General features: G+C 38.5%; 1 non-coding gene across 1 annotated transcript; it reads left to right on the top strand.

Moving 5' to 3' along the window:
• The first annotated feature begins 7,542 nt into the window (after positions 1 to 7,542).
• Positions 7,543 to 7,649, top strand: LOC131219744 (small nucleolar RNA R71). The gene has a single exon (XR_009158389.1). It is a non-coding gene; the product is annotated as a small nucleolar RNA R71 (small nucleolar RNA).
• Positions 7,650 to 22,137: the final 14,488 nt, after the last annotated feature.

Below are 22,137 nucleotides of genomic sequence, written 5' to 3'. Positions count from 1 at the left end.
TTTAATAATTAAACCACAATCAAGTTTAATTCACAATGAAATAATTAAATAAAGTCTCCCATCTCAATACAAGCTTCACCTCTTAGCCCTAGCTAAGAGGTTCAGCCTAGCATGATTATGCTAGAACCAAAGAGAAAAAAAAAAAACATTAAAGGAAAGAAATAAAATAAAAGGAAAAGAAAAAGGAAACCTCTTTCTTCCTATCTCCTCAGCTTTTTCTCCTTTTCTTCTTAGCTTTTTTCTCCTTTTCTTCTGTTTTCTCCCCCTACGTGCAGCAGCACTATACACACTCCAGCCGTTCCAGCCTTCAAGTCTTCTTCTTCTGTTCCTCCCACCGAGCACAAAACCCAAAACCGAGCTCCCTGCTTCCCGTTTCCTCCTCTTTGTTTTTTTTTAAAAGGACAACGTCCTCAGGGAGTTTTCGTGCAATCCTACATGATGAACGGTTCAGATCAGCTGTCCGACCACACCCAAGGGCGTACAATCCGCCGCAAAAACCGGACGACTTCCGGTTGCGAAAACAGGGTAGCGTCATTGACGCTGTGACGATGGTGGGCCCCATTTCACTGTCTTTTTGGAAAATCCGATCCGTCCACTACGTTCTACTCGAAAAATCAGGTGGGAAGCACTACTTTTGGACCAAATTTCATGTGGCCCACAATACCTTCTACTCCACCGTCCATCTTCCGTTTGGACGGTAATCTTCCTGTTATTACGTTCATGGGTCCAAAAGGACACCTAGGTGAGGCTTATAGGCACCCCTTGGACACAATGGAAGGTTCTGATCATCAGCAATTATGATGGGTGGGTCCCACAAGCAGAACCGACGGTCGACAGCGTTACGCTGCTGCGTAAATAAAAAAAATTGAGTTTGAGTCGGTCAGCGCCTGCTGACCGACTTCCTTATTTTTTATGCTCGTCCGGTGCACTTGTGCACCTTGCACGTGCACTGTATGTGTGGGTCCCATGGTGATGTTTGTAAGAAATCTGCTCCATCCATCTGTTTTGACACGCAGTTTAAGGTGTTGAGACCAAAATTGGAGTATATCCAGATATCAGGCGGGGCCCACATAATGATTAAAGGGGCTGATCTGTCCGTTGGGCCACTTCCACAGTGATCCAGGAGCTGAAATTTTACGTGTACGGTTTATTTACGGTCCTCAGGCCACGTATGAAGTTTCGAACTGATCAGATGGTGGGAACCCTATGATCTTGCATTCTGGACACTTTTCAGGCCACTTGAGCTTCACTTCCTTGATTTTCTTGGGTCCCTGATGTGTAATTCTGTTGATCTTGGGTCTCTGGAGTCCGTCCCACGTTTTGGTGTCATTAGAGCGTTAAGTCCATGCTTTAAGCACCCATTTCGGTCCAGGCTCGTACTTACACTCTGCATCACATACACAGTTAAACCAAGCCGTTAAACAGAGTCATGCTCATAAATCCAGGTAATAAATGGGGTCTGATATGCAATATTTGACCCTCAACACAACCCTCAACCAGCATTTTGCTAGTCCCGAGCAAAGTATGCGAAAAATAAATTGAGAATTATATCATAATTTTAAAAACTCGAATGATTTTGGGGAACAATCCAGATACTAGAAGTTTAAGATTCATGAATGTTGGATATTACTTTCTCCTAGACTCCAGTACATGGTAAACTTCATAATCAAGTTCAAAGTATTATTCCATTAATTAGAAAAATTTTAACCATTGAGATCTATGAATGCATAATCTAATCTCGACTTGTCAACATTAAGATTCACCTTGATATTTAAGGATATCATTGGTAACAACTGAGAGAATTCACAATAACTCTTCTTGGCTTACACATTATCTTTTTATTCTTTTATTTTTATTTTTTTTTTTATTTTTTCATTAGAAGTAACGCCAAGAAGAGGGATCAGATCCTCACCTATAGGGAGCAAACCTAAGGTAAAGTCTGTACACCCAACTTTTTCACATATCATTCATGGGGAATTAAATCTACACCTATAGGGAGCAAACCTAAGGTAAAGACCATTTGCCCAATCCTTTCAATTTTCCAAGTTGGTTCCTTTCATGTTTAGTGATTACCAAGTTAATCCTTTAATATCGAACTGAAACCTTAATATGCAAGCGAGATGTGTCCTGCGAATTCATGACTCAACCAATATTTACAAATTCTAATAATGGATTAATAATTCAAACTTAGCTGTGAAATTTAATAGATAACTGAATCCAAGAGTCATAAATTACCAACATCACGCATCTTGAAATTCTAAGTGCCCTAGATGGCCGTCAAAATCACTTCGACTTCAACAAAATGTCAGAAAGTTTTTAAAATTTTCACAACTTTTGTTCAAGACCAAGAAAATGCTGATTAGGTGACATAATCTCCCACCCCCAACCTAAAATCTACATTGTCCTCAATGTAAAAGAAATAAGCATGCGATGCACATGGGACAAAAAGTAGATGGGAAGTGATGGAAAGATAATACCTGGATGAAAGAATCAAGAGGCTTTCCAAAGATTTCTACGTAGGAGCGGTCAGCACAAGAGAGAAACCAACAGAAGTACAATAAAATAACAAAAATACAATCCTACCTATACCACTTTCGTAGGTGCTCTCGATTGCATTTAGAGTATGCAATAAGCCTTTAAACCCCTAGGTTGCCCCTAGTGGACGAGTTGTAGTCTCGTGAGGGTTTGCAGTAATGTTACCCATAAACATTGAACTAACTAATGGGATGAAGAGCTGGGTTGCCTCCCAGGAGCGCTAAGTTTACCGTCTTCAGCCAGACAAATAAAGCAACTACTCTAGACCTAAGAAAACAAGAAACCTACCTATACCTCCATCAGACTAGAAGATCAATCCTGGTAGTCAGAGGCATGGACATGTCCTCTGAATCAAATTTCTCGACAAATGGTTTCAATCGATGGCCATTGACTTTAAATTCCTTGCCATTGTCGGGATCCCTTATCTCAACGGCCCCATGAGGAAAAACAGTGACAACCATGTAAGGGCCGGTCCAACGAGATCGAAGCTTACCCGGAAAGAGATGTAATCGAGAATTGTACAAAAGGACCTTCTGACCAGGCGTGAATGATTTTCGCAAAATGTGTTGGTCATGAAATGCTTTCATCTTGTCCTTGTAAATTCTCGAATTATCGTACGCATCTTTCCGGATTTCTTCAAGTTCATTCAATTGAAGTTTGCGTAGCGAGCCAGCGTTGTCCAGATTGAAATTAAGATTTTTGATCGCCCAGTACGCTTTATGTTCCAGCTCTACAGGCAAGTGACAAGCTTTCCCATAGACAAGTCTAAAGGGAGACATTCCAATAGGGGTTTTAAAGGCAGTACGGTATGCCCATAAGGCATCGGTCAGTCGGATTAACCAATCCTTACGATCAGGGTTAACCGTTTTCTCCAAAATGTGTTTAATCTCCCTATTGGAAATCTCAGCTTGTCCACTTGTCTGTGGATGGTATGGGGTGCTCACCTTATGAGAGATACCGTATTTCTTCATTAAGCTCTCGAATGGTCTATTACAAAAGTGTGAGCCCCCATCACTAATGATGGCTCGAGGCGTTCCGAATCGAGAAAGGATGTTCTCTTTTAGGAATTTAATGACCGTGCGATGGTCATTCTTTCGACACGGAATCGCTTCGACCCATTTAGTGACATAATCCACGGCGAGCAAAATATACAGATTCCCAAACGATTGGGGGAATGGTCCCATGAAATCGATGCCCCAGCAATCAAATGCTTTTATGATAAGAATGGGGTTCAAGGGCATCATATTACGACGGGACAATGCTCCCAATTTTTGACAATGCTCACAAGCTTTGCAAAACTCATGAGTATCCCTAAACATAGTGGGCTAGTAAAAGTGGCACTGTAGAATTTTGGCCATGGTCTTTTTAGCAGAAAAGTGATCACCACAGCCTCGAGTGACAGAAGGAGATGACGCTCCGATGCTCATCGTCTAGTACACATCTCCTTAGAATTTGGTCCGGCAATATTTAAATAAGTAAGGATCATCCCAGGAAAAAGTTGCGCACCTCGGTGAAGAATTTCTTCTTATCTTGCGCGGTCCATTGTGTCAGTATGGCACTTGTAGCAAGATAATTAACAATATCAGCGAACCAAGGTGAATGGGAGACTCTAAACAGTTGTTCATTAGGGAACATGTCATTGATATGGGTTGTCTCAAGGGAATCGAGGTATTAAGGCGAGAAAGGTGATCGGCCACTACGTTCTCTACTCCCTTTTTATCTTTAATTTCCAAATCAAATTCTTGGAGTAGAAGGATCCATCGTATCAGGCGGGGCTTAGAATCATTCTTAGAAAAGATACTTGAGTGCTGCATGATCTGTGTAGATAATGATCTTGGATCCGATCGGTAGGACCTAAATTTGTCCAAGGCGAACACTACGGCTAAGAGTTCCTTTTCCGTAGTCGAGTAGTTCACTTGGGCGGGATTCAGAGTCCTACTTGTGTAGTAAATGACGTAGGGCTTCTTATCTTTTCTCTGGCCTAGGACCGCCCCAAGAGCATAATCAGAAGCGTTGCACATAAGCTCAAAAGGAAGGCTCGGTCGGGTGGCTGCATGATAGGTGCAGTGGTTAACGTGCCCTTAAGCTTGGTGAAAGCTTCCTGGCACTGCTCAGTCCACTCGTACGGAGCATCCTTTTGAAGAAGATTACATAAAGGACGAGAGAGAAGACTAAAGTCCTTTATGAATCGCCTGTAAAATCCTGCGTGTCCTAAGAAGGATCGCACGTCTCTGATGTTCTTGGGTGGAGGTAGGTTAGAGATAAGATCGATTTTTGCCTTATCTACCTCGATTCCTTTGGACGAGATGATATGCCCAAGGACAATTCCCTTTTGAACCATGAAATGGCACTTCTCCCAATTAAGTACCAAGTTCTTTTCTTCACATCTTTTCAGCACACATTTAAGACTTTCCAAGCACTTGCTGAAAGATGGACCATAAACAGAGAAGTCGTCCATAAAGACCTCTAGATATTGCCCTACCATATCAGAAAAGATACTAAGCATACATCGCTGAAAGGTGGCAGGGGCATTACATAGTCCGAATGGCATCCTTCGATAGGCAAAGGTACCGTAGGGACATGTAAATGTGGTCTTTTCCTGGTCTTCAGGGGCTATCTCTATCTGGTTGTAGCCCGAATACCCGTCAAGGAAACTATAATAGGAATGACCAGCTAACCTTTCCAGGATCTGATCAATGAATGGTAAAGGAAAGTGGTCTTTCCTCGTGACGGTATTCAACTTCCTGTAGTCAATGCACATTCTCCAACCAGTAGTGACTCTAGTTGGCACGAGTTCATTATTAGCATTGGCTACGATGGTGATTCCGGACTTCTTAGGGACCACTTGAGTTGGACTCACCCATTGACTATCAGATATAGGGTATATAATACCCACGTCTAATAGCTTAAGAACCTCGGCCTTAACCACTTCCTTCATGTTTGGATTTAATCTACGTTGTGGTTGCCGAGCGGTTTTTGCATTATCCTCAAGATATATGCGGTGAGTACAAATCGAGGGATCGATTCCCTTAAGGTCCGCTATCGTCCATCCCAGGGCTCCTTTATGCTCAATGAGAGTAGATATAAGCATACTCTCCTGTTCTTTCTCCAGGTGGGCAGAGATCACCACCGGGTATGTCTCATCTTGACCTAAATAGGCATATTTCAAATCAGAGGGCAAAGGTTTTAGGTCAAGCTTCGGCGGCTTGAGGTTAGACGGTAGAGGCACTACATCAATTTGTGGTAATTCTTCAAATTGTGACCTCCATCGGTTAACTTCAAGTACCGGTGCGGTATCAAGCAAGGCACACGTCTCCCTAATCATGTCATCATCAAAATCATGGGAGTGGGCCAGGCATGTCTCTAGATAGTCGGAGGATAATGTCAGAGGTGTCGTATCTTCCACGAAAGAGTCAATCATGTTAATGTCGTGGAAATCGTCATCATCCTCTGCGTTGCTGCCGTTATTGAAAAAAATGTTTGACTCCAATGTCAAATTTTCAAAAGACATAGTCATGATACCATTCCTGCAATTGATAATTGCATTTGACGTGGCAAGGAATGGGCGACCAAGAATGATGGGAATCTGAGTGCTCATGTTATTGATGGGTTCGGTGTCCAGGATGATAAAATCTACAGGGCAGTAAAATCTATCGACCTGGACTAACACATCCTCAATTATCCCTCTTGGTACACGAACAGGAGCGATCGGCAAGTTGTAGTGTGGTTAGGGTGGGTTTTAATTCACCCAAACCTAATCGTTTATATACCAAGTAGGGAATCGATTGACGCTCGCTCCTAAGTCAAGAAGTGCGTGATCAATTCGATGGTTCCCGATTACACATGATATGGTTGGGCTACCGGATCCTTGAATTTCTGCGGCACGTCTTGCTTGAGGATGGCACTCACTTTCTCGATCAAGAAGATTTTCTTTTGAATAATTTTCCGTCTTTTGGTCGTGCATAAGTCTTTCGGGAATTTGGCATATGAAGGTATATATTTAACGACATCAAGTAGAGGAATGTTGACTTTCACTGTTTCAACACCTCAGGATATCCCGAGAGTTAGAGAGAGGTTTTGGTGAAACCAACCGTTGGGGAATGGAGCAACTGACTTCTCTAGAAGTTCAGGTTCTACTTTTTGTGGGGCATCACTTTGGATCCATCATTGTTGTCCTCTTCTGGTTCTTGAGGCTTTTCGGGCCTAACCGGAAGAGTTTTATCGATGATCTTACCACTCCTAAGAGTGGTGATGGATTTAGCATGCCCCATCTGATTTGAAGAGCTAGGATCATTACTCTCGTACTGCGGTTTAGGATTGGGGAGAGGTTGTGCAGGAAGCATCCCCTTTTCTATAACCGTCATACGAGAATCTATCTTTTGCATAAAATCTGTAATTCCTCGCATTGCTTGAGCCAGCTCTTGTATGGGATTTTGAACCGGTTCCTCTTGAGGTTTCACTTGATTTGGATTTTGATTAAAGAAACCTGGAGGAGTCGCCGTTTGTCCATTCCTCCAACTAAAGTTTGGATGATTTTTCCAGCCAGGATTGTATGTGTTGGAGTTAGGTCCAGTAAAAGGTCTTTGATAGTTATTTACGGCATTGGCTTGTTCATTCAACACTCCTCGAAAGGCAGGTATTGTAGGACAGTTTTCAGTTGTGTGAATGTTGCAATCACAGATGCCGCAAACAATTTCATTGACCTTATCCTTCTTTCCTTCCATGGCCTCAACTTTCCTTATGAGCGTAGTCACTTTACACTTGAGATCATCCTCTTCTTTCAAGAGATATAATCCACCTTTCTCCTTTAATTGAGTCGGCCTAGACGTGGTGTTCGCCAGTGGGTAATAGTCCCATGATTGTGTTTTTTCAGTGAGACTATCGAGGTAATCCCATACCTCGTCAACATCTTTGTTGATGAACTCTCCATTACACATTGTCTCGACCATTTGGCGCATGGAAGATGTCAGTCCATCGTAGAAAAAATTTGTAATGCGCCACGTTTCAAATCCGTGTTGTGGGCATAAACTGACCAAATCTTTGAACCTTTCCCAACATTGGAAGAATGTTTCATCTTCCTTTTGGGCAAAATTCATGATCGCTTTTCTGAGGGTAATCGTTTTATGATGTGGGAAGAATTTTTTTATGAATTCCCTCTGCATATCATTCCATGTGCCAATGGATCTAGAACGCAGTGAATGTAACCACGTCTTAGCTTTCTCTTTTAAGGAAAAAGGAAAGAGTTTCAGCCTAATTGTATCCTCAGATACATTAGGAAAACATAATGTAGCTATAATCTCATCGAACTCTTTCAAATGTAAATATGGACTTTCTGATTCAAGTCCATGGAATTTGGGAAGGAGTTGGATAACTCCTAGCTTGATGTCCATTTGTCCTGTATTTTCAGGAAAAATCATGCATGAGGGCATACTCACTCCCGCCGGTTGTAGATAATCTCGTAAAGTACGAGACGGGGGTGCCTGTTGCACCTCATTCTCATCTTGGGTATCCTCCACCCTGGGTGGAAGTGGAGGAGGTTGGTCTTCAGCCATAACCTCAGTTAACTCAAGGGATTTCGAGCGGTGTCTAATCCTGCGATGGATAGTCAACCCCTCAACTAATCCTCCTTCAGTCAAGAGACGTCGAGTGTCGTCACGGGCCCACTTGGGCATGAAAAACACTCGCAGCCCTCGATTAAAAACCTGATCCTAAGAAAGGAAAAGAAAATCTAGAAAGAAAGAGAGAGTTGGAAAGAAATTACCAAATTAGAGTCCTAAGTTAAAAACCTGCAAAATAAAACAAAAATAAGTTAGATTCTTAAAAAGAGAAGAATGATACTTTAAAAGAAAAATAACAGTAACTTAATTTCTAAAAGAAGGTATTCTTTAAAGAAAAGCGGAAATTTCTAAAGTAAACTAGGAAAGTCCTATACTAGAAAGCAAATTACTAAAAGAGAACTGGAAAATAGAAAGTAGGGAAGGAGTGTACCGAATTAGAGATTTCTATCTTAAAGGCCTACAAAATAGGAAGGTTAGTTTCTAAACAAAAATTCTAAAAATAAATTAAGAAACAAAATTAGATTCTAAAAGTGTTAGAATTAGAAAGTTACTAAAATAAAACAAAAATAGAAAGTTAATTTCTAAGAAGTGAAAGAAATAACCTAAACTCTAAAAATAAACTATTTCCTACAGAAGGGAGGATACTAGAATTAGAAAATTTCTAAAATTTAAACCCTAATTCTAAAAATATGAAAAAGTAGAGAGATTAGGAAGGAATTACCAATTTAGAAACCTATGTCCTGATCCTATAAAACAGGAAACAAGTTAGTTTTGAACTCAAATAAAAATAAAAATAAATAAATAAATAAAAACTAAGGTTAGTAAAATTCTAATCTTAAACTAATCCTAAAACCAATTAATTTCAGAAAATCGTAACCGTCAGTCCCCGGCAACGGCGCCAAAAACTTGTTCACTCCCCAAGTATAGGGTTGTGATGTAGTAATAAACTCGGTAAGACCGAGGTCGAATCCACAGGGACTGAAACTTGTACGTGTCCTGAAACTAGGTAGAAATAGAACTAGACTAAGATGCTATCTAAATCAAATAGAATTTAAGAAATAATTGTGGAAGAATTATCTAAAACTTTAAGGAATTCAGAGGAAAGGAACTAGGGATTCAGAGGATCCACTTGTAGAGATCAGGGAGATCTTATGCCTGCATCAAGGATTATGGAATTCAACTGAACTTACTTGATTTGATTTTCAAGAGATGAAAGGTATATGAATTAGAATGGATTCCATCACCAAACCATGCCCAGGAGACAAAGTAAACAATAGAATTAAACTAATTACCAACCAATCAACAATGTATGAAGATCAGGAAGGTACTGTCATCCTACCATGCCCATGAGACGATGGTGAACAACAGGGCCTCCTGACGTCATAAACATCAAAAGAGAAAAGAAATATTCAAAGCCATTGCAAACCCATTGTAATTTCAGTCACAACAGACCATTAAAGACTAAGAAAAATATTCATTTAATAATTAAACCACAATCAAGTTTAATTCACAATGAAATAATTAAATAAAGTCTCCCATCTCAATACAAGCTTCACCTCTTAGCCCTAGCTAAGAGGTTCAGCCTAGCATGATTATGCTAGAACCAAAGAGAAAAAAAAAAAACATTAAAGGAAAGAAATAAAATAAAAGGAAAAGAAAAAGGAAACCTCTTTCTTCCTATCTCCTCAGCTTTTTCTCCTTTTCTTCTTAGCTTTTTTCTCCTTTTCTTCTGTTTTCTCCCCCTACGTGCAGCAGCACTATACACACTCCAGCCGTTCCAGCCTTCAAGTCTTCTTCTTCTGTTCCTCCCACCGAGCACAAAACCCAAAACCGAGCTCCCTGCTTCCCGTTTCCTCCTCTTTGTTTTTTTTTTAAAAGGACAACGTCCTCAAGGAGTTTTCGTGCAATCCTACATGATGAACGGTTCAGATCAGCTGTCCGACCACACCCAAGGGCGTACAATCCGCCGCAAAAACCGGACGACTTCCGGTTGCGAAAACAGGGTAGCGTCATTGACGCTGTGACGATGGTGGGCCCCATTTCACTGTCTTTTTGGAAAATCCGATCCGTCCACTGCGTTCTACTCGAAAAATCAGGTGGGAAGCACTACTTTTGGACCAAATTTCATGTGGCCCACAATACCTTCTACTCCACCGTCCATCTTCCGTTTGGACGGTAATCTTCCTGTTATTACGTTCATGGGTCCAAAAGGACACCTAGGTGAGGCTTATAGGCACCCCTTGGACACAATGGAAGGTTCTGATCATCAGCAATTATGATGGGTGGGTCCCACAAGCAGAACCGACGGTCGGCAGCGTTACGCTGCTGCGTAAATAAAAAAAATTGAGTTTGAGTCGGTCAGCGCCTGCTGACCGACTTCCTTATTTTTTATGCTCGTCCGGTGCACTTGTGCACCTTGCACGTGCACTGTATGTGTGGGTCCCATGGTGATGTTTGTAAGAAATCTGCTCCATCCATCTGTTTTGACACGCAGTTTAAGGTGTTGAGACCAAAATTGGAGTATATCCAGATATCAGGCGGGGCCCACATAATGATTAAAGGGGCTGATCTGTCCGTTGGGCCACTTCCACAGTGATCCAGGAGCTGAAATTTTACGTGTACGGTTTATTTACGGTCCTCAGGCCACGTATGAAGTTTCGAACTGATCAGATGGTGGGAACCCTATGATCTTGCATTCTGGACACTTTTCAGGCCACTTGAGCTTCACTTCCTTGATTTTCTTGGGTCCCTGATGTGTAATTCTGTTGATCTTGGGTCTCTGGAGTCCGTCCCACGTTTTGGTGTCATTAGAGCGTTAAGTCCATGCTTTAAGCACCCATTTCGGTCCAGGCTCGTACTTACACTCTGCATCACATACACAGTTAAACCAAGCCGTTAAACAGAGTCATGCTCATAAATCCAGGTAATAAATGGGGTCTGATATGCAATATTTGACCCTTAACACTCCATATATATATATATGTGTATATATATATATATATATATATATATATATATATATATATATATATATATATATATATATATATATATATTCGGTTGAATATACTTCTTGTTTCAAATTAAAAATTAAAAATTAAAAAAAAAAAAAAAATACAACCTGCTGATAAAGGTCGTGTAAACATGGATGAAGGGAAAAAGCAAATATGAGCTTGATCCCAAACTTTGTAGCGCACGAGAAGTTTTTAATGGTAAATCACTACCGTTTACTATGTATGGTCTACTGCAGATTTGAATCTATTTCATTTTTTGTATAATGTTCTAAAATAATTTGAAAAAACTTATGGACAACAAGAATATATAATACATCCATCAAGGTGAGCATCACGGCAAGGACCGTATTGTGTTTGGTGAGGGTGGGTCACACATAATCGGCATGCCTACTACGAAGAGATTTAGCTTTTGCATATGTGGTGGCATCCTTTTCGAGAAGCGGATTGTAAGGTTATGCCACCTCGGTGGGGTGTTGACAACACCAGGTTTCGTGGCAATTATCATGATTTATGTGCTATATATATCCACACTATCCATCCATTTTGCAAGATAATTTTAGGGCATTGTCCAACAAATAAGGTAGATCCAAAGCTAAAGTGGACTATGCCACTTCGGTGGTGTCACGTCCCGAAATTCGGATACAGTGTATGCACCCTTAGACCCGAATTACGACACATAACTTGTATACCATGTGTACTAAAACTATTCATTCATACCGTTTTCCAAAAGCTTAATTAAAATGTATACTAAGTTTCCAAATTCAAAACTTAAACAAAATATCCCACACCCATTTAATTCAATCACATAAACATATATTAACCATCATGATTATTTATGGGCATTCAATCCACATATTAACAACATTAATTAAAATAATCATAGTACCAAACCCACTCATTTGGGGTTTTATTAAACCATTCACTAAAAGAGCTAACTTATCATAACTTTCAGTTGCTCAACTTAAAAATTATTCAAAAACACAATTAAAGGGATATCATGAGTTTAAATAAATATGTCAATGATTTAACATATTCAACTCGCCTTCATCTAGATAGGGCCATAACCCTTATGAATCATCCACTAGTTCACCTTCCTGCCCTGAAACTTGAAAAATGATTTTATCCTCCACTAAATCTGTACAGTTTTGTCATCAATAAAACGTCAACTGGCCAAGCCCAGTGAGTAAACCCATCTTGGTTCATATACATCATAATTAAAATAGAATGCATAGATAATATGAGATGCATGGATGCGTGAATGCATCAAGCGGGTTGATCAGTCCACTTGCTTGAGTTGGATCCCATCAACCCGCATCTCCCCTTTTTGAGGTAGGCTTCCACCATCTTGGTAGGCTTTCACATAATGTGAGCATCCAAGGATGGTCCCCTAGGTCACCTGGTACTTAAGTACCTACAGGTCATTCAGGGAATGCCCCCAAATATTCAACGCAGTTATGCGATGCATAACATGGATATATAATGGGAATGACTGGTGTATGGTATTAACAATTGACAAATATATACACATAACAACATATGACATTCCAATTCTCAACAAATTCAATAAACATTCAACACAAAAGATCACAATCATCAAAACAATGAGATATCTATTTTAATAACAATGGATATGAAACATGTTGGGATCACTCACCTAATGGTTTAGCGATGATGAATTATTTTTCAAATAATTGAAATATGATAGTTCAGCATTTTCTAAAACACAACATGTACATAGAATTATTATTCTAATTTATATGAATTCATATGATAGGGCCCACCTTTGATTGATCGAGGATATGATAAGGTCCACAGTATTCTCAAATCTGCATCTCTTCAAATCCAACCCTTAATACAGGGTATGTAATCACAATCATTTCATGTAGCCCACTTGATTAATCAAAGTAGTCTCTACCATTTTTAATTACATTTCAAATAACCTAACAATTGTAATTAATCAGAAATCAAATGACTCAATTCATCAAAATCCTTAAATCCGGAGTAAGTAGTATGTTTTTACCCTTCATCGGTAGGACCGAGTCAAAATGGCAGAGTGTATGATCTATCAAATATGGTTAGGATCTCTCTATTGGTTTTAATTGATGATCCTACGTGTCAAACTGACAAACTCTGAAATTCAACTCCGTATTTTAAAGATGAATAAAAGTTTTAAGATTTTTCTTATTTAAGATCTAAAATACACTTTAAATTCATCGGTCAGATTCTAACCGATTAATGGCACGAAAGGAATAGTTTAAGTATGGCCAAATAATCAATTTGATCTGAAACCTTAATAGCTCACACAATATTTTTTTTATACTTCTCTTTTTAACAGATACCATTTAATCAACATGATCCACCTGATGGTCAAATTGACCTAATATTTGTGGTTTTGACATAATTCAACCTTACTAATCAGATGGACGATGTGGATCGGATCTGATATATTCGATGATACATTGATCATATGGGACAAATCTAAGTCATCCATTGATATCACAAAATTTTAGATTAATAATAGGTCAATAGATCACTTAAATCCAGACCATTTATATTTCCCAAATAAAAAAATGATTCAAAGTATCATAAGTACAATCCTACCTTTCATCCATGTGGCCCATCAAATGGTCAGATCTATCCATATTCTCTAGACCACATTTTATATTTGTTCTAGAATGAGTATACATAGAGGGGATCTGATCTGATCTGTCCGATCACCATTTTATATCTAAGGTGTAAATAGTTTTTATAGTTAAATCTAATAAAATGGCCCATCCACTGATTAGATCGATCTGAAATTCAATGCACTATTATCTTTTGGTGCTTAGGATCAAATGACCCATTCAGATCTATCTTAACACAGTCAGATGCTATCCATTAAATTTATTTCTAAAATATTACTAACCAGATCTGAAATTATAAAGTATCACTTTGTTAAATTTTTCTCTACACACCTATACAATGATCGTGTGGATGATTTACGCCATCCGTTATATAGATCGGGAAGAAATTAACAACATAATAAAAAATTAAAAAGATCTAAGGGTTGGAACTTACCTGATCAAGCCCTCTTAGAATCTCCTCTCCATAAAATGAGCACATCCTCCTTTATCTCGAATTTGAAATTTTTATGACATTTGATTAAAAAAATTTATTATTACTACTCTAAGAATTGATCCCTCCACCTCTCTCTTAATTAAGATTGTCTTTTCCAATTTAACTATTAACTTATTTTTATTTAATTAAAAATAACATATTTAAGTACTTATTTTAGTTTTTAATGAACCAATATTAAGGGTTATTACAAGTGGGGTGATGAAGACATCAAGTTCCATGGCCCCATCATAATGTATGTGTCATATCCACATTGCCCGTCCATTTTGCAAGATATATAATTTTATGTCATTATCCAAAAAATGAGGCAAATCTATACCTCGAGTAGACTATGCGACACAAGGAAATGAGGATTAAACACCTATCATTGATATCTTTACGAGGCGACAAGTTTGGGATCTAGCTGATATTTGTGCATTACCTTCATTCATGTCTGTGTGATCTTATGGACATGTTGGATAGAAAATAACCATCACGTTGGGCCCTAGGAAGGTGTCAATGGTGGGTGTCATTGCCCCCACTACTTTTTGTGGTGTGGTCCACTTGGGTTATGGATGTACCTATTTTTTTTTGCTTACGCCCTAAAATGATCTCAAAAGTGGATGGAAGGTGTGGATATAACACACATCATGTTGGGCACCATAGAACTTGGTAACATGTCACACAATGCAATCCACTTTCCCTTTTTCCCAATTGCTTGAAGAGATTTGCTTTCCTATATTAGAAAAGAAAAAAAAAAGTATAAGAAGCACACCAAAGCCCACTGTACTCTATGTGAAATCCACTCCAAACATGAGTTGTGTAATTCCACGTTAGGCATAAGGCTTAAAAATTTTGCCTGACCTATGATTTGGATAGGCCACGCTACAAAGAAACAATTGGGAGAGATCCAACATTGATTTTTAATAGGGCTCATGGTGAAGATTATAAGAAATCTACTCCAGCTGTTAGATTTTACAAAAGCATAGATTCGTTCAATTTGCTGGAGGTCGTCATTGATTTCTATGCATTGAACTTGCAAAGTTCTTATCATCACTTTGCTAAAGTGATGTTGTTGAGTCCAGTGCATATGATTTTACCATGCCCAATCATATTGATCAGATAAGATATTGGTTTCCCTATGAATGTCAGTGTGCTCATTTGCATGAGTGTCGAGGGTTTCCAAATCATTTGCTACAATGAAGTATGCGTTGTCGAAGCTCTAGAGCTTTGCTAAAGCATCTAGAAGTTCTGTCACACTACGTGAAAAATGGGAAAAAAGGACGGATTTTGAGATAGTTGTGGACCGTCTCTAAAATTCTTTGGTTTAAAGATGGTTTAGAGACGGCCGTAAATCGTCTCTAAAATTTTAGATGGCTCTTGACCGTCCCTAACATTGTCTTAAAATATTGGGCGTCCACAAATCATTTAAGACAGTCTTCAACCGTCTTATATGCAGTCATTTGAGACGGTCAAAGACCGTCCGCATTAGAGACGATCTTTAACCGTCTTATATGCGGTCATCTGAGATGGTCATTGGCCGTCTACATTAGAGACGGTCATTGGCCGTCTTTTACTTGTAATATGAGACTGTTAAAGACCGTCTCTATTAGAGACGGTCCTTAGCTGTCTTATTAATAGAGACGGTCCTTAGCTGTCTTATAGCCCTGTTAAAGACCGTCTCTATTAGAGACTGACATAGACCGTCTCTATTAGAAACGTTCCCTAACCGTCTCTAATGCTCAGGTCAAAAATTAAGAAGCACAAAAAAATTATGAATTTCGAAAAAAAAAATACTTGAGAAGCTTCGAAAAATAATTAACAATGTTTAAGAAAAATTTAAATTTTGTAAAAAAAAAAACTGTTGATAATTTTGAAAAAGAAAAGATTTCGATAAAAAAAATGATATTTTGAAAAAGAAAATTTTAAAAATTAAACAAAATTTTGAAAAAATTGATAAGTTGTAAAAATATATATATTTTTAAAAAGAAAACTAGATTTTATATTTTGACAAGAAAAATTGAAAAGTTATATAACAAAAGTGAGATTAAAAAAATGATATTTTGAAAAAGAAAATTTTAAAAATTAAACAAAATTGTGAAAAAAATTGACAAATTGTAAAAAAATATATTTTAAAAAAAAGAAAACTAGATTTTGTATTTTGACAAGAAAATTTGAAATGTTAGATAACAAAAGTGAGATTTCGATTTAAAAAAATGATATTTTGAAAAAGAAAATTTTAAAAATTAAACAAATTTGTGAAAAAATTGACAAATTGTAAAAAAATATATTTTTTAAAAAAGAATACTAGATTTTTTATTTTGACAAAAAAAAATTGAAAAGTTAGATAACAAAAGTGAGATTTTGATGATGTATTGTATATCCTTGCCACCCATACGTTTCTCCAACCCATTTTTGGGCCAAGTATAAAAAATTGTGTAGATTTAAATCTTAAGTGGACCACACCACTGGAAAGAATGATAATATAATACCTTGCCATTAAAAATTATAAAGAGCCCATCGTAAGGTTTTAGTAATGTTTATTTGCAATCCAACTTGTTGATAATGTAAAGAAGATCTAGATGAAGGTAAACTACAAAGATCAAATTGATCCAAAACTTTTGTGGCCTTCAAAAGGTTTTTAATGGTTATTCATCACATTGTTTTGATTGGTATGGCCCACCTAAGATTATTTAGTTCTTATAATTTGAAATCACATCCTAAAATATGATGAAAAAATATATGGACGGTGTCGATATACATAAAATATATTAAGGTGGGCCCTACACGGTTAGAGTACTAACACCCATGAAGGAGTTACCTAAAATAGTGAAATGGTACTATAAGGTCACCTCATGGGAACTTCCCATGAGGTTAATCTGTGTGCGCCCCACCATGATGTGTGTAGAACATCAACACCATGCATTTGATGTGTCCCCTTTAAGTCCAAAAATCAGCCATATACGAAACTCAGGTGGGCCATAGCATCTAAAACTATGTGAAGACATCCCTAAAACATATAAAAGCATTTGGTGGGGCCCACATGAGTTTTGGATGTGTATGAAACTTGGTTTGACTCCTCATCCAAGTGGGACACACATAATGAATGGGTTGGATCTATGAACCACATCTAGGTGGGCCCAATAAATGATTATGAATGTTTTAATGGGAGGGTAACCCTCTCAACTATAGTATGTGGTGTGGCCCACCCAAGTCATGGATTGACTTTATTTTTAAGCTCTTGGCCCACCCAAGTCATGGATTCACTTTCTCCATATCATTCAACGCTTTTATCGGATCATTTTAAGATATTAATTAAAAAATGGGGCGGGTCCAAGGCTTAAGTGGACTACAAAGTGGGGATTGAACGTCTGTCATTAAAAATAACATTCACAAAAGTTTTAGATCAAGCTGATGTTTGTGTTTTCTCTTCATTTATATCTTTTTGATATTCTGAATATATATATATAGTTTTTATATTATATGAGTGAAAAATTTTATGAGTGAAAAAGTTTTGGATCAAGCTGATGTATGTGTTTTCTCCTCAAGTTTTTATATTATATGAGTGAAAAATTTTGAAAACAAAATGATGCTTTTTATGAAAAAAAATCGGCATTTTGAAATTATTGAGAAAATTTTACCGAAAATTCGGGATCAACCCACGCCGTTCATCCATTTTTCGAGATCATTTTAGAAAATTTTCTAAAAAATGAATCATATCCAAAGATTAAATGGACCACACTACAAATAAGAGGAACAGATTGGCTACTCCCTCTGACACCATCCAATAACTGGTGGTTGGTGCTCTGCGAGCCCCACCATGATGTATGTGTTTAATCCATGCCGTCCATCTATTTTTAAAGATCAACTTATGGCATGAGACAAAAAATGAGGCATTTCCTAATATGAGATAAACTACATTACAAGAAATAGTGTTGAATGAGCGTCAACCGTTTAAAACATTTTGGGGGCCATAAAAGTTTTAGATTGAGATGATTTTTGTTTTTCCCCTTCATCTAGGCCTGTATGACCTAATAAACAAACTGGATGTTAAATAAACAGTACAGTTGCCCTTACGATGATTTTAATGATGGATAAGCAATCACTATTGTTTTCATGTGGTGTGGTCCACCGGATATTTGAATATGATTCATTTTTGGGCTCATATCCTACACTGAGTTGGCAAAACAAATGGATCATATGGATATACAATATATAAATCAAAGTGGGTCCACATCTACCCCATCAGTCAGATGCACCATTCCATGGTGGGCCTAGGGCTTAAAAATCAAGTCAATCCGTGACTTTTTTGGGCCACACCACATACAAAAGTTGAAAGGGGTTACCCTCCATTAAAATATTCATAATCATTTGTTAGGCCCACCAAGATGTGGTTCACAAATCTAGCCCATCCACCATGTGTGTCTCACTTGGATGAGGAGTCAGACTAAGTTTCATATGCATAAAGATTTCAGGTGGGCCCCACCAAGTGCTTTTATATGTTTTAGGCATTTCTTCACATGATTTTAGATGGTATGGCCCACCCAAGTTCCGTATACGGGTGATTTTTGGGATATCCCATAATTTAAAGGGGGCCCATCAAATGCACGGTGTTGATGTTTGACACATCTCATGGTGGGGCCCACACAGCTTGACCGGGTCCCCTTTAAATTATGGGATATCCCAAACATCAGCCGTATACGGAACTCCAGTGGGCCATACCATCTAAAATCATTTGAAGACATGCCTAAAACATATAAAAGCATTTGGTGGGCCCCACCTGAAATTTGGATGCGTCTGAAACTTGGTATGACCCCTCATCCGAGTGGCACACACATAATGGATGGGCTGGATTTGTGGAAAACATCTCAGTGGGCCCAAAAAATAATTATGAATGTTTTAATGGAGGGTAACCCATCTCAACTTTTGTATGTGGTGTGGCTCACACAAGTCATAGATTGATTTGATTTTTAATCCCTGGGCCCACCATGGGATGGTGCATCTGACTGATGGGGTAGATGTTTGACACGCATCATGGTGGGGCCCACAAAGCCATACCAGACCTCGGCCTAAATTTGGGCGCGCGCTCAAAAATAGAGGCGCGCCCCAAAAACCCCAAAAACAGAGCCGCGCTTAAAGGCCTTTCCTTTCTTTCAAAACATCTCTCTTTCCCCCAAAACTGCATCTCATTTCTCTGCAATTAGGGCATGAAACGAGAGCTTCAGATCGACGCGAAAATGGCAGATTCGATCTCCTCTACATCCAGTTGTCTCAGATTGATCAAGATCCGTAGGTATCAGCTTACCTAAATCAAATGGTTGTCATTTTTCAGTTTTCTATGATGAATCTGAGGGGCCAATATCTGTCCGGTATCGGCAACGTCCGCTGCGGGAATCCTAGGGGTTTTTGGGGGGAAGCAATGCGGATTTAGAGCTCAAGGGGTTTCCTAGGTTGCATCCATGCTAGCGCTCGTCAACTACGGAGGTAGGATTCAAGATCTTTGCTTCTTGAGGTAGGATTGCAAGACATATCAAGCACATATCAGAGGTACATCATCTTCTTCATTTTCTTTTTCAACAGCTAAATTCATAGTAGAAGTCTAGATCTGTTCATTAGATCAGGATCTGTCCAGATCTACCTTCATTTCTAAGAATGGCCTGAAGGTAAGAGAACCTTTACTTCTCAACTGGGCCGTAGTTCCAACTGTCGAGTCCTAAAGCTTGGCCTTCGAAGGCCTAGAAGCTGCTTTCTTTCCCCTCCACCATTCCTGCATCAAACCTGATGCCTTGTTTACATGCCTCTTTATCTCCGCTCCAGTGTCTTTAAGCCCTTTCACAATTCGCTGCTTCCAATCCTTCTTGGTAGATTCCTTATCTCTTAGGACTTTCCCCTGAAAAGAAAAGAGGCGAGTCATGTTTTCATTAATCAGATTGATGATTTGAACAGAATCTTTGGTGGAAATACAAAAGCAAAGCCTGCATCTTTCTTGAAAAATGTGGACCTGACTTGCAGTCAGGTATGCTAGGTCCAAGCCCCTCATCATGCAGGGTGCACTTAGTGCTGGTCCACTCATCTGGTGGATCACACATGTATGCTGGAAGTGGACTGCAAAAAGGCATGCCTCCTCCAGGGCCTGTTTGGATGCAACTTCAGCAAAAGGGAGTTTCAGCAAAAGGTCCGTAATGTCGACTCACTGAAAACCAATCCAATTGGTTTTTGGCAAGTGGGATTTTTAACACCTATTTGTCCAGCAGGGGATAAAAGGTGGGTTACAAGAGTGCATCCAAACACCCAACTTGAAAACGAGTTTGGCTCAAAAAAATGGCATTTAGGCATCAAGAGCTCTTAAGGGTGCCTCCAAATGGGACCTAAGGCACTCTTCCAAAAGGAAAGACCAAATGGCATCAAGAGCTCTTAAGGGTGCCTCCAAATACATCTTCATGCCTGGTGCTCCCGGCATGCCCTGAGACAGTAAATCACACAGATTAAACTGTCAAATCAAGTGGACAAAATGCTAATGGCAGTCAATTTCTAAATTTCTATCTATTAGAGAGAATTGTATGATATCGTAGAAAATCGACACAGCATGGTAGATGACCATAGAAAACTGTTTCTTAGAGCTTGTTGATGAATGATAGATGAACAGGTGGTAGTTGTCTATTGGCCATGTACATGAGCAATGTTGGCACATGTGCTGGCATGTACCCGAGTAATTTTGGTAAATGTGGAGGTGTGTACATGAGTAGGGTTGTGAATGCATGTGAGCTTAGCAAGTTTCCTCATTTTATCTTTTTATTTTGGATGAACAGTTATCCAATATATATGAATATAGTTTTTAGTTATTTATTTAAGTAGATACAATTCAATCTTAAGATCTTTGGTTTTTGTATTATCTGTTATCGAATGTTGTACTTTATTTCTTCCAAATTTGTATTCTTTGGCCCTTTCTGTAACCATTAGATAGATGATAATCTATGAAGAACAGTATGTCAGGGGCACTGGCACTCTTAACAATTACATACTGCTGCACTTTACACACTGCATGGAGATAGATTGATGGCAAATACATCTGTTCAAAGATGGCACATGTGGGCATTCATGTCTTGTGGCTGCAAGTAGTATTCCTCTATTCTGTAACTTTTGTGTAACAGTAACATGTATTGGTAACTAACAACCAACTCCACCTAGCTAGTTGCTTGTCTAGTTGCCTACAAACAGAGAGTGTAGCATGTGTGGGTGATCCAAGTTTACTAGTGTACCAAAAAAAGGAAAGCTGTAGAAGCTTCACACATTCATATTGGGTCTATGCTCTTGAAAATGAGAGAACAACATTAACTATAGATTAAGAAGAGCTTTTGATAGCCATGAATGTTATAAAAGTCTAAGAAACAACCCATACAGATTGACCATCATATTTGCCTAAAACAGCCCCTTACCTCGTATGAAGAGCAGTGTAGCTTTTGACGAGTGATGAGCTGCAAATGTCACATCATTGGTGGCATGAGTAGCCCTGCAAATGATATTAACAAACCATTAAAAAAACAAGGCAACTCCTACCTAATTACAACCATATGGATAGATAATAAAGAGAGGAATTTGCCAAAAAAGGTTTACATTTCTCTTTATTATAATATGGGTAAATAGCATTTAAAAAAAAATAAAAAGATCTGCATGATTATCAAATAGCCATTAATTCAGGGTATTTTAGGTCTAAAAAATTTGTTGAGAATGTCTTGTATTTTGATTTTCTATCTTATAATATTGCAAGAATTTTTTACGCACGTCTTTGCATATATAGTTGTTTTCACCTTTTCAGGTTACCAAGTCTATAAAACCTGACATTTCTATGCGTTTCTGTTTCTTTTACCAAGCTTTTAACTGTTTTTTCAAGGATCCAAATGGTATAGTCACACGATAGGCGGTACAGGGCCTCTTTT

Source organism: Magnolia sinica, chromosome 11 (assembly GCF_029962835.1).
Source record: "Magnolia sinica isolate HGM2019 chromosome 11, MsV1, whole genome shotgun sequence".
Lineage (NCBI taxonomy): Eukaryota > Viridiplantae > Streptophyta > Magnoliopsida > Magnoliales > Magnoliaceae > Magnolia > Magnolia sinica.
Note: the sequence above shows the minus strand (reverse complement) of the source record. Positions and strands in the feature narration are given on the sequence as shown.